Here is a 12090-nt window from a genome sequence, read left to right as displayed (position 1 = left end):
ATTTACTTAGTTGAGAAATAATCACCATAGATCCCACTTATTAAATATTCATAATAACCCCGAAGAGTAGATATTTGTCCTGACATCATCATCATCACCAGAATCATCATCATCACTACCACTCCTATCACCAAGACCCCAACAAGATTAAGGAGTAGGAAATGTTAAGCCAGGGTTCCAGTCCAATCATCCCGGTTAGCACCCATGTGTATAGCTCCAGCACAAAATAGCCTCCTGGTAGGTGAGAAAAAGGACTCACATGAACAAAGACTCAGGGAGAGAGAGGAGAAAAAAGGGTGTACTTGAGGACTTGAAATTAGAAAGTTCAGGAGGATTAGTAAGGAGCACAAATATTCTAGGGAACAGCACAGATAGAGGAAGCAGTCAGGGCTCAAATCCGGGAGGACTAGGCAAACCTCACTGAGGAGACTAGTGGAGCTTCCGTAGAGAAATAAGGCCAAATTCACACTGAAATGCAAATGAAGGAAGCCAGAAGATCCATTAGAAAAACACTGCACTAATCCAGGAAGAGGTGACAGTGGCTGAAGTGAAGGGTGCACCAAGCCTTCAGGTCTGAACATGAGGAATAGAGAGAGCTGTGCTAGAGCACATTCACTTGAGAATAAATGTCTTCAAGCCAAAGTTGTGAGTGAATGGGCCCAAGGAAAGTGGACCAAAAAAAAAAAGCAGAACCCGGTCACATTACACTTTAAAGGCAATACAGAGAGAGGGAACCCACAAAGGATACTGACAAGCCACCATCAGAAAAGCAGCAGAAAACCAGGGAAAGGATCTGAGATGTTCTAGGGGGACCATCACATTAGGCTGTGATTTCCTTCCACTCTGGTTAAAAAAAAAAAAATCCTCATTCCCATAACTCCCAGAATATGCAGGGAGTGAACCAAAACTACAATGAATATTTAAATGTTTAAAATTTGTTATAGTGAAAGATACATTGCAATTAGTGCCTCTCAAACTACTCCTCCTCCCTTCAAATTCACTTACTTCATTGCCCTTACCTTCAAATTCACTTCCCCATTGTCCTTTTGAAAGCAGTTTTGGGAGTTCTCACTCATGAGTGTATTTATGAGATGTGATTTTAAAAAGAAAAATGGGGAATGTTCCTGCCCAGTGCCATCTGACAGAGAGGCTGGCTCCTCGTAAGAATACTGCAGGGTGTCTTCCTCTACCTGATCATTAGATCACGTGACTTCTGGGTCTTTCCCAAAGTCAAAACGACCATGAACATTGTTTCTAACTGACTCAAGACACTGAGGCAACCAAAACAGCACAACTAAAGACATAAAAGAGAATCTCCAGAACTACTTCAGAAAGTGACAAGAACAATAGGATAAATTCATTTGCAGAGAGGTGGGTATTTTGAGGGAGATTAATGGCAATGCATCTTTTACTGTGATTTTTGAAAATTTAAACACACCTTATAGTTTTTATCACACCTTACATAAGGTTAAAATATTTCATTAAAACTTTTCCATTTTTCAATTTTTCTTTCATCAGATATTGTATGAATTACATTTGTAGGCAAACTCACAAGAATATTTGGCTGTAGGAAGATGTGTCCTGATCTTCAGTTGGTGACATCTGCACCTTTGTTAACAGCAGCCTTCAGTCTTCTGCATTGCCACTAATATTCAGTCAACCTAAAAAAATCATAAATCAGTTCTAAACTTTATATCTTCACAGTGTCATTTACTTTGAAAAGCATAGTAGAAGCGATCTGTTGTAGATTTTGTACGGATTGAATGTCACATTATCTGAGGCTGAAGAAAAACATTAATGTTGGTTTACACAGATTCCAGGATTTTTTCATTGTATTATCAGTATTACCTGTTTTAATCTCACAGGATGACTGATAAGATTTAGTTGTGCAAATTAAACTTTTTCTAAAAAATGGGGCTACTATAGTAGTTGGGTGTGGAAAGGGCTGGTTGACAATTCTGCCATTCACATACTGAATGCTGAGATATTTTGTTGAGGCGTTTACTATACTAAAAATAGAAATACTGAACTCCCTCAACATGCACACACCCATTCACAACTGCCACCGAATAACCCGGTGACGGTTTTATGGTGAAAGAAGGGTGACAATACACATTTTTTAATTATGGGAAATATTTTCATTCTTTGAGAAACGTATTAGCATTTGTATTTTGTGAATTTGTCGAGCATAGCCACCGTCTTATTCCAGAAAAGATATTGAGAGGGTGTGGCCAAAAACTTATCATTTTGTTGGAATACAATGAAAATAAGGAAATGAGCCGTTTGAAAACCAGGTTCAATGGTTTACAGTGGGCCAATGAGCATTCAGAGTATCCCTAGCTGAATCAGGAAAAGAAATATGCAGGAAGCCCAGAAAATCTGAGAAAGGTGATCTCTTCTTTTCCACTTTTATTTGTTCCTGAGTTCATTTTTCCTGACAAAGACATATATTTTGGCTGACTTAACTACCATTTTTATTATAAGGTGCAATCTGTTGAGATGAACGGGAAACTTACTGCAAATGCAAAAGTGGAGAATAGTTAAGAAACCAGTCAACTCTGAGAAAAGAAATGACAAGAAACAGGCAGCTCGCATTACATAGAGATGACACTCTGTGAAAAGCTGGAATAGTAGGTGGTCCTGTTATAAGGCCCAGTTACGCTCACTGTAAATTTAAACGCTTTTTAGTTGTATGTCTTTCAATCCACGAACATTTCTATAATAAAAACCACAACACATTTTTATGCTGTAGCTCCTGATCTTTCATTCTGCTTTTCTCTTTCAAACTTGGGCCTTCTTTTAGCCCTGATCTTCCTGTGACAGCAGCTTGTAAATTTCAAGCTCTCTCCATTCACATTTGCCACCCACCCTGCCGTCAACACCTCACTCACACGTCCTTGGGTTTCTAGATCTGACCTGGCATGACCTTGAAGAAGCCTTCTGTGATTGACAGCAGTTGCATTTATAGTATTATTTCTCACCGAGAGAAAAAGACTAGAAGATTTGTAGTGGCAACTGCCAAGGAATTTTATGTGAAGAATTGTGGGTTATAGGAGCTTTTCTGACTTGTTCAGCAACCAAAATTCAGGTCATTCCTAATACAGATAAGCCACACAGTATTCTGTGACCTTTCTGGCTTTTCAGTTTGGTATCTGATTTTTTTTTTCCCTACCTCTTCTGGTCTGATTGGTATTGTTTGATGTGGGTGGTGAGAAGGAGATTGGAGAGGCGTCAACAGTCTTAAATCCGCTCATTTGCATCTCTCCTCCACTCAGACTCTGTTTCCTCGCCTTGTCTATCCCCTCATCTTGACAAGTCCTTTTGTCCTAGTTCTCCTGTGTTGTCTCCCACCCCTTCCCAAAAACCAATGGGGAGGAAGCAAGGTCAGACGTGGAGGAGAAACTGTTCTACACAGAAAGACACATACACATCTTAAATTGTGATGTTTACATCATAACGTCATACAGGAAAAGAGTTAACCTCCTTCTGGTATTTCAACTGGAACAAAAATCACTGCCGTTCAACCTTTCTCCAACTCAATTTGTTATCCTTAGCATTACCAACAATATTGAATTGGCCTTAAACATGACTAAGCTTGGCAAGCAGGCGCATGTGTTTTCAAGTGTCCTGTTGACAGAGTAACACTGGCCTTTTGGTGGTGCAGAGAGCAGGGTCCAGGTCTGAGTGAATACAGATATTTCAGGTCATTCTCTTATTAAAATAAACATTTGACTGACAGCTTAAATTTGGATGTGTATGTGCCCTGCACTCTACTCTAATGCTGACATAAGTGTTTTAACCTCTGTTTGACTAAGACCACAGATTCCCATATTTCTTTTGCTTTCTTGTCTTTCTCTGTGTAAAATCAGGAATAGCGGCTATTGTATCCATAGACTGCAAGCAGGGCTCCTGTTCAGTGATTAATGAGACTTTGAATGGGAAACTGGGTTCTCTGAGGGGTGCTATTTTGTATTAACAAGGCAAAATGCCAAAGGCAGAAGTAAAACTGTTTTCCTCAGCAGCAAAATATGTCAGGAAAAGAAAAATATTTTTGTTTTTCTATTTAAGATTGTCCCCTTAAACTTCTACGTACTTTCCTTTCTCATTTTCATTGTACTTTCTTCTGTATTTCTTGTTTCACCTACCAAATGAGAGAAAGACCAGGGGTGTGTGTGTGTGTGTGTGTGTGTGTGTAACAGAGAGATAGAGTTGGAGGGAGAAAGGGACAAGGTGGGAGAGAATACAGATGTGTATCAAGACACAAATGGAGTGTGATGAGAAGGCCACAGAAAATAGAAAATGATTTCTTAAGGTATTCTAAATGTTGCCGTCACGGGTTAAATTGTTCTTGCCATTCCTGGACAATAGTTGCTCTTAAGTAAGGATAGTTTGGATTCCTTTGCCGCATATACTGTTTACACCGAGCCTTTTACATTTCCATTCTGTGGTTCTATTTCTGGACTAGCGAACAACTATTCCAGTTCTGCTTAGATCGCCTGTGTTTTGATGAGTCTTTCAGGAGGAGCAGGAAATCAGCTCACCTGACTGAAACTTTTTCCCTTTATTTCCCCCTTCTTGGCTTCACATGAGCACCCTCCATTTTGTCCCCACAGTAGCAAGGTACAAGTGTGGCTGGGACTGAGGAGACCCTGAGGCTGCCAGAGGGATCCAGGGACCAGTTGTACATACACATTTGGTCCTGCAAGTGGAAGTCCTGCAGTCGGACCAATGGCAGAGAAAAAGATTTGCAGGTCTCCCATAGCTGGTACACAGTTTCAGACAAATGTTCTGAATTAATCATTTCCATTACTCTTTTAGTAGAAAAATGACACCATGGAAACTATTTGCAGGGTTTTAAAACACCTTATTGAGAGATCTTTCTCCTCTGTATAAGAAAGAACAACACATGTTCATAGTGATAGGAGGAAGGGTCTTCACTTTGAGGGGCATTCACCACCGATATCACTAATGTCTGCAGGAGGCTTTGTAAATGCTAAGTTGCAAGGAGGTTTTAAAGTTCCCGTTTTAATTACTGAAGAATCAGGAAATAGCAGCACATTGGCCTGAAATGTAAAAGGAGACACTTTCCATTTGGCAGTCTGAGATTGGCTTGCAATTTCATCTATTAATCCATTCTCACTGTTTCCACAACTTACTCATGCCTCCATAGAAACAATATTCTAAAGCTCTATGGGAAAAACCACTGGACGAAAAGAGCAGAGAAAAGAGGAGAGATCCCTGCCATACAGTGTGAAATCCGGGCTTTGGGTCCCCTTTGAAGAAGCACATTTTGCTTTGTGCTTTCTCTGGATTTTGTGCAGTTTTGTTCAGAGTCTCTATTTTATTAAACCAGAAGCCAAAAAAGAAAAAAGTGTTCACTAGTTAGGCTGTATTGGATCAATTTCACTTTTTCATATTTGACAAGTAGTATTTCAGCTGTAACAGAATGGATCTTCTAATGCTACATGGATTAGAGCTATTTCACGGGCTCCTGTGGAAATCATTCTATTTAAAAAGATTTTGAAACTGCACCTACCTCAAAAGCACAAGGTCCTGAGTTCGATCCCTGGTAGCAAAAAAAAAAAAAAAGACATTAAAACTGCTTAATTAATTAAATCATTGCATGTGCTTAATCTAAAAAAATGAACATGTAAAGATTTTTAAGAATCATTATCTTCAACTAGTATCTAATGTGGCAAGCATTTTATATTAAATACAAATTATCAAACGTGGTAGTCATCATTTTTAATTGACAGCTATACTTAAAACTTCAGTTTATCAAATGTTGTGAGATGTAATAATTTGTTCACTAGATACATATTTTCAAGGCCAATTTGATAAATTTTATTTAGTATCAAAACCATAGAATTATGAAAACGTTTTAGAATATTTAGGGAGATAATTATTATATAGAATTCCCTAATCACAATATTAAAACCAAAAATGATTAATTCCATGTGTATAGCTACTTTTCCTCATTATTATATCAAGAGTTTTCTTATTGACATTCGATACAACTATCACATTCTGCTTAGAAAAAAACTAAAACATTAAAAAAATAGCATTAAATAGTAGAAAGAAAATCACTTGGCAGATGTTTCTAGTCTGGGTTTGGACAGTTGGCACTAGAAATAAACATTTATAATCTATCTCATCTTGTTTGAAAATTATCAGGATATGTTGCTTTAAACACCAAACCCTGGTATTTAGGAATTTTGCGATTGCGACTAGATTTTTCGGCTTATAACAGACGATGAACACATTTGTTTATTCTGTCCAATTCATTGGCAAAATAATGAACGCTATCAGATACACTGTCAGACTTATCCCTATTAAATATCAGGCCTGTCTTTTTCCTCTTCACAGTATACCTCCCCATGGACGGTACTACCGGCACCTCCTATATCTACGAACCTTGTTCAATAAAAAGCACTACCATTTCCCCTCTTGATAACTCATTGTTTAATTTGTAAATATCTCTCCAAAATGTTCAGATTCTGATGAATTAGTCACATCATAAATGCCTATCAAGCTAACTCAACGTCCCTGGATTTCAGTAGTACACGTGTTTGAATGTAAATTCCAGTGTATTGAAATTATCTTCCCGAGATGCCAGCTACACTCGGTTATGTTTCTCTTCCAAGTTTATCACAGTTTAACAGACAAATATGATGTTTCCCATAAATCTTTATCTGGGCGATATTCTTTCAGTAGCCTATTTCCTGTGCCACTTAAAGTTTTCTTTCTTTATTATGACCACACAGTACAGAGAGAAGTGTCAAACACCTACATTAATGTGATATAGTTGATATGAGGGGCTAACCAGATTTGCTAAGTTTCAAAGCAATTTTTGTATCAGTTATCTCACTTTCCCAATCATACTGCCAGGGTTTAGGTGATTTTACTGTCTATGACAATTGTGTCTGATGGAGTTTTCTCTAAGGAAGCTTTAAATTTAAAAATTCAGCTCTTTGAAACACAAACATGGTATATGTATACATTTATCATCATAGACAGTAATTATTTTGCATAAATTCCAATTATCCAGCCTCTGAAAATTTTTCAGAATGATAGTGAATTTGTAAAACTACTATTCAGACCAATTAATTTGGAATTATTAACGTTTTTAAAATTATTCTTCACTCACATGGACATGGCTATTCATTCTTATGTCTTCTTCAGTAACTTCTAGCTGACTAAATTCTTATTCTTTATGTTTCTCGTTAGAGACCAAACTCAATCAGAAGTCAGTTTCATTCATTTTGCACCCTTCAATTAAAAGCAGGTCTATTTTTCTCCACAGTATTTCTTTCAAATTCATGCATTGTGTAGATACATCTTTTTTTCCTCCAGCACATTTTCTAAGAGCCACTCTTATTTTTCCATCCATTTATCTGTATGTCTTAGACACATATATATATATACATATATATATATATATATTTAAATTTTTGTCCTTTACTCTCCTCATGTACTTTTCCCTTGGATGCAGTTATATAAGCTTTCTTTATGAGAACATATTGAATGCTTTATTTTTACAATATAAAAAAAGAGGTCCATAGATGAGCTTCTAGAGGTCCAGAAACCCTCTAAAAGTTTATGCAAAACCTGTCTATGTGCATCTGTGGAGAAAATCCATTATATACAAAAAATCCCTGTGGAATTTGAAAGACAAAAGAAAGTAGGCTTCTAGCCTGGCGGGGACACCCCCGGGACCACAGGCATGCACAGGCACCCTATACCCTTACTCCCACACAGCTCCCAGCAGGCCCTGCTGGTCTGCTCTGCTCCTTTCACGTGGCAGTTACATTTCCTCAATAAGAACAGGGAAGAGATTGACCCAGAAAGATACCTTCTGTCATACAAATGTTGAGGTTTAACAAGTTACACTCGTTCCCAGATGGATTCAATGCACCCAACCTTTTGTGGTTTTCTTTTCCTTTTTCTTTTTCTTTTCTTCCATGAACCAAGACCAGCCCCACTTTTGGAGCCAGGACAAAAGGAGATGGTTTTGAGAACTGCAGGAGAGAACACATATGAGATTTCTCACCCTGGAAACAAACAAACAAAAAAATTGTATGTAGCTTCTTTATTACTGTGCTCCATAGTATTGTGATTTAAACAGGGGATTGCCAACCGACCTAACAGATACCCCCATGGTTATTTTAAAAGGAAATGCACAATAAATTCCAACCTGATCTCCAGTTGGACCCTGTACATATGTCATTCTATGAAAAGGCAAAAAAAAAATTTCTTTTTGCTTTGGTGCTTTTAGCCTTTCCTCTTGAAAAGCATCATGTATCCGCTCCCACTCTAAACTCTAGGCCAAACCTTTCTTTAGTTTGAAGCCGCACACTTGCAACAGTGTTTTCATGGCCTGAACATTCACAGCCCCTGCTCCCCGCCGTTCCTGTCTGACCCACAGGGACAAGGCTCTCCTCCGTTTTTGTTTCTCCACAGCATTGGGCTTGGTCTGTGCTAGAATTCTGTACATATTTGCTGAGCACAGGGATAATTGTAATTAATTTTAAAAGAGTTTTTATGTAGTCATTTACTTTTAGGTATTACTTTTACTTATGCAAGCTAAACTGGTTACAGAAGAAGACACACAAATAGTCTTGGGGTACAGATTTCTCATCTTTTAAGGGATTTCAACATTTTTTGTAACAGTTTTTACTAAATTCATACACAATGAGCATAAAATATAAATATGACCATAAATGTCTAAATTTGGGTCTACGTCAACCACCAGGGTCCTAAAAATACATCATTTCTAACTTAGCTTTTGATATAGAACCTAAAACATTGAGAATTCTAACAGAAGACATCCCATTTTCAAAGTAGAATAACACTATACTCCCTCCACCTGACATGCAAGAAGAGATAGATAAAGCCAATTTTGTGACCCTTATCTCAAGACCTACTGAAGCCTTAATAAGTTAAAGATTGAAGAAGCCATGAAATAGCATGTCTCTAGGGCTGGGAATTTAGCTCAGTGGCACCACACCTGCCTTGCGAGAGCTAGGTCCTGAGTTCAATCCCTGGTCCTATAAGTAAATAAATAGTATGTCTCTAGAGAAGGTGCAGAAGAGCTGTGACATTTTCCTCCCACTGCCCAGAAGCAAAGAGGGAAAGCTGCTCTCTCCTTGCCTCAAGTCAGATAAGCAGAGCATGGTTTGTCCTCATCCCCAGGTTAGGGACCAAGGGAACCAGTCATTAAATGTCACAGAGAAAGAATATACAAAAGAAAAAATGGCTGAAGTGGCTGATGGCAGCTGAAAAAGAAAGCTTAATAAAGTAAATTACAGAGACAAATATGAGAGTAGAGGCATACAGATGTGTTTCTTGTGACCAAAGTTGGCCATGAAGGACAGAAAACCTGAAGCCGTTCTAAATCTTGCCCAAGAAAATGACATGAAAGTGTGATATGGCTCTCTCAGGTGTGAAGGGGAGGGACTACTGCATGTCCTGAGATTGAGGGAGAAAAATAAAATAGCCAGCTGGGGAACAGATAATACATTTTGCATGTCACAAGAAGTTTACTTAAATGAACCCAATAAGATGGGTTTTAGAGACTCATAAAAGTGCCCCTCCATACAGCAGTCAGCCTTAAACACCCAGAGAACTGAATCCAGTCTATGGTATTTCCCATCTTGCCCACTCTGTACTCTCGCTCTCAACCTTGGAAGAACCAGAGGTAGCCCAGTGGGGAAGGCAGAGAAGAAATGAAATACAGGAAGAAAGTCTTTCTCCACACCTGCCTGCCCCCCGAAGGCTTCCAGTCAGAGCAGCCCAGGTTAGAAGAGGGGAGAAGCCTTAATCTGGTACGCAGGGTAAAATTTTACCCTTACGTGTTTTGAAACAGGAATTTGTTTTGTGACTAAAGGTACTAAATTTTCTGAGAGTTGCTGGAAAAGTCATGGAACCTGCCAAATATTTCATCGGAAGGGAAAAGACACACACACACACACACACAGACACACACACACACACACACGTGTATGCCAAGCAGGTTTGAATAATCAGAAGGACAGAGAAGCACTTTTCAGCTTCACCATGCATTTTCCTGCTGTTTTGACAAAATTTCTGAAGTGAAATCTGTAAGTATTCTTAGAAATTCAAAATGGTTGTGTATTAATTAGTCAGTGTTCCTGTCACTGGGACACAGTATCTGACACCCACAATTTAAAAGAAGAAAAGTTTAATGTGGCTCACAGTTCTAGGGGATTCAGTCCATGGTGGATGGCTACAAGGGAGAACTATGGTGGCAAGATGTGGCAGAACAAAGATGTGCAGTTCCCCACGGCTGGGGAACAGTGCAGGGGAACAGTGGCAGAGAGGAGCAGGCCAGGGACCAAGGTCACACATTCATGATCCACTCAGAAGCACCAGAAGTGCCCTTCACTAGTCCCATGGGCATTTCTTAACCCAGTCGCATTGGCACAGCCTAATTAATGCTCAAAGGTAGCATCGGTAATTTGATAATTGTTAGGATGCTTGAAATTTTTTCTCAAAAACTACTGGTTCACTCAATATCCAAGGCTTCACTTCCAAATTCTACTACATCTTACAGCGACGGAAGCAAAACCATTGACAACAATGTCTCTGTTCATCCACAAAGAATATTTTTCTTGCTTTGAAAACTATTTCCATAGCAATACCAATCAATACCCCCATTGCTTTTCATCTAAATGTTTTAATTTGGGACTATGTAAAAAAAAACTCTCTTCCACTCGTTAATTTAATAGGCTGCATTAAATCTGCTGGAGCAAAACTACATTCTAAATTATCTTCCATAAGCAGGTCTGTAGTTCAGCAGGGTAAAATAGATTCTCAACATATTGTATATGAACAATTAATAAGCATTTTAGCTAATCGTGTCTTACTTGTAAACCCTTATCTAATGCATGCTGAAAAAAATGAAGAGCTCCTTGAAGAGTCAACTCAAGAATGACATACAAGAAGTCTATTTGTTCTCCAGTGGACTAAACTTAATGTCACCATCCATGGGTTGATCTTTTCCTCCAAAGTGGAAAAGAGACAGCCAGGTATAAAACCTGGGAAATTTTCCAAATTCATAATTTACAAGATAGGATGGATATAAAGAGTTCTGCCATGTGCAGCAGTATTTTCAAATAACATTCCTCACTTCACACGTGTCAACATGACATACAGCAGATAAATGAAATAGGTAAAACTGTTGATTTGGTCAATTAGCAGATAACCTTTCTAGTCAAACTCAGCTGATTATTTGCTCTTTTCTATTTTCCCATGCTATGGCACCTGGGTCTATTGATTTTAATTGAGCTTCTGTTTTTATTGATTGATGGGCCATCAGAAGCTCTTTCATCTCTTTAAAGTTTTAAGGAGACTTAAATTTGTACAGATGAAGTGAAAAGGAATAGATGCCAAGTTGAGAAACCAACCACCAGAAATGAAAAGAAAACAGACTGGGTGGGAATTTGGCTTGCACTGCCATCCTCTAAGACCTTGGGATGTAGAAACTCCTCCAGTGCTTGCTAGCATTCGCCGTTGGCTTCATTTCTCCAAGTTACTGGCACATGTCACCCTCCCAACCACCTTTGCTCAAAGATCTCATCTCAGTGCAACAACCATCTGTCAGCTCTACTCCTCAGTTTATGCCAACCCAGTGCTACCCAGAAAATCTCCTTTGCTGCCATCAAAACATGTAGAGAATTCGCAGTTTTGACATGATTTGGGTTTCTCTTTTAGGCTCTGTAACGATCTCTTTTACAAGGACAACCTGCCCCCAACATTTACTCATAACCCCAGATTATAGGTCCCTGCAGAGGAATCGTATCCATATATATGTCTGGAATTTATCACTTGCACAAAGACACACATACATTCGTATGTACTCATTTTCCAGATGAACTTATGCGGGAGCCAAGTGAAGCACCCACCAAATCCTGCATTCCATCTCCAGCTGCTGCCTCCCAACTGTGACCTCTACGATTCCTCTTTTTTCTGTGAGTTGCTCTTTCAGTGGTAAAGCCAAAGGTTGCTCCGTGTACCTCATCAATTGACAAGGAGAGACCCTAGTTTTCCCAGCAATCTTCCCGAAGGACC

The sequence above is a fragment of the Fukomys damarensis genome, unplaced genomic scaffold (assembly GCF_012274545.1).
Source record: "Fukomys damarensis isolate Sample0158 unplaced genomic scaffold, DMR_v1.0_HiC HiC_scaffold_3, whole genome shotgun sequence".
Lineage (NCBI taxonomy): Eukaryota > Metazoa > Chordata > Mammalia > Rodentia > Bathyergidae > Fukomys > Fukomys damarensis.
Note: the sequence above shows the minus strand (reverse complement) of the source record.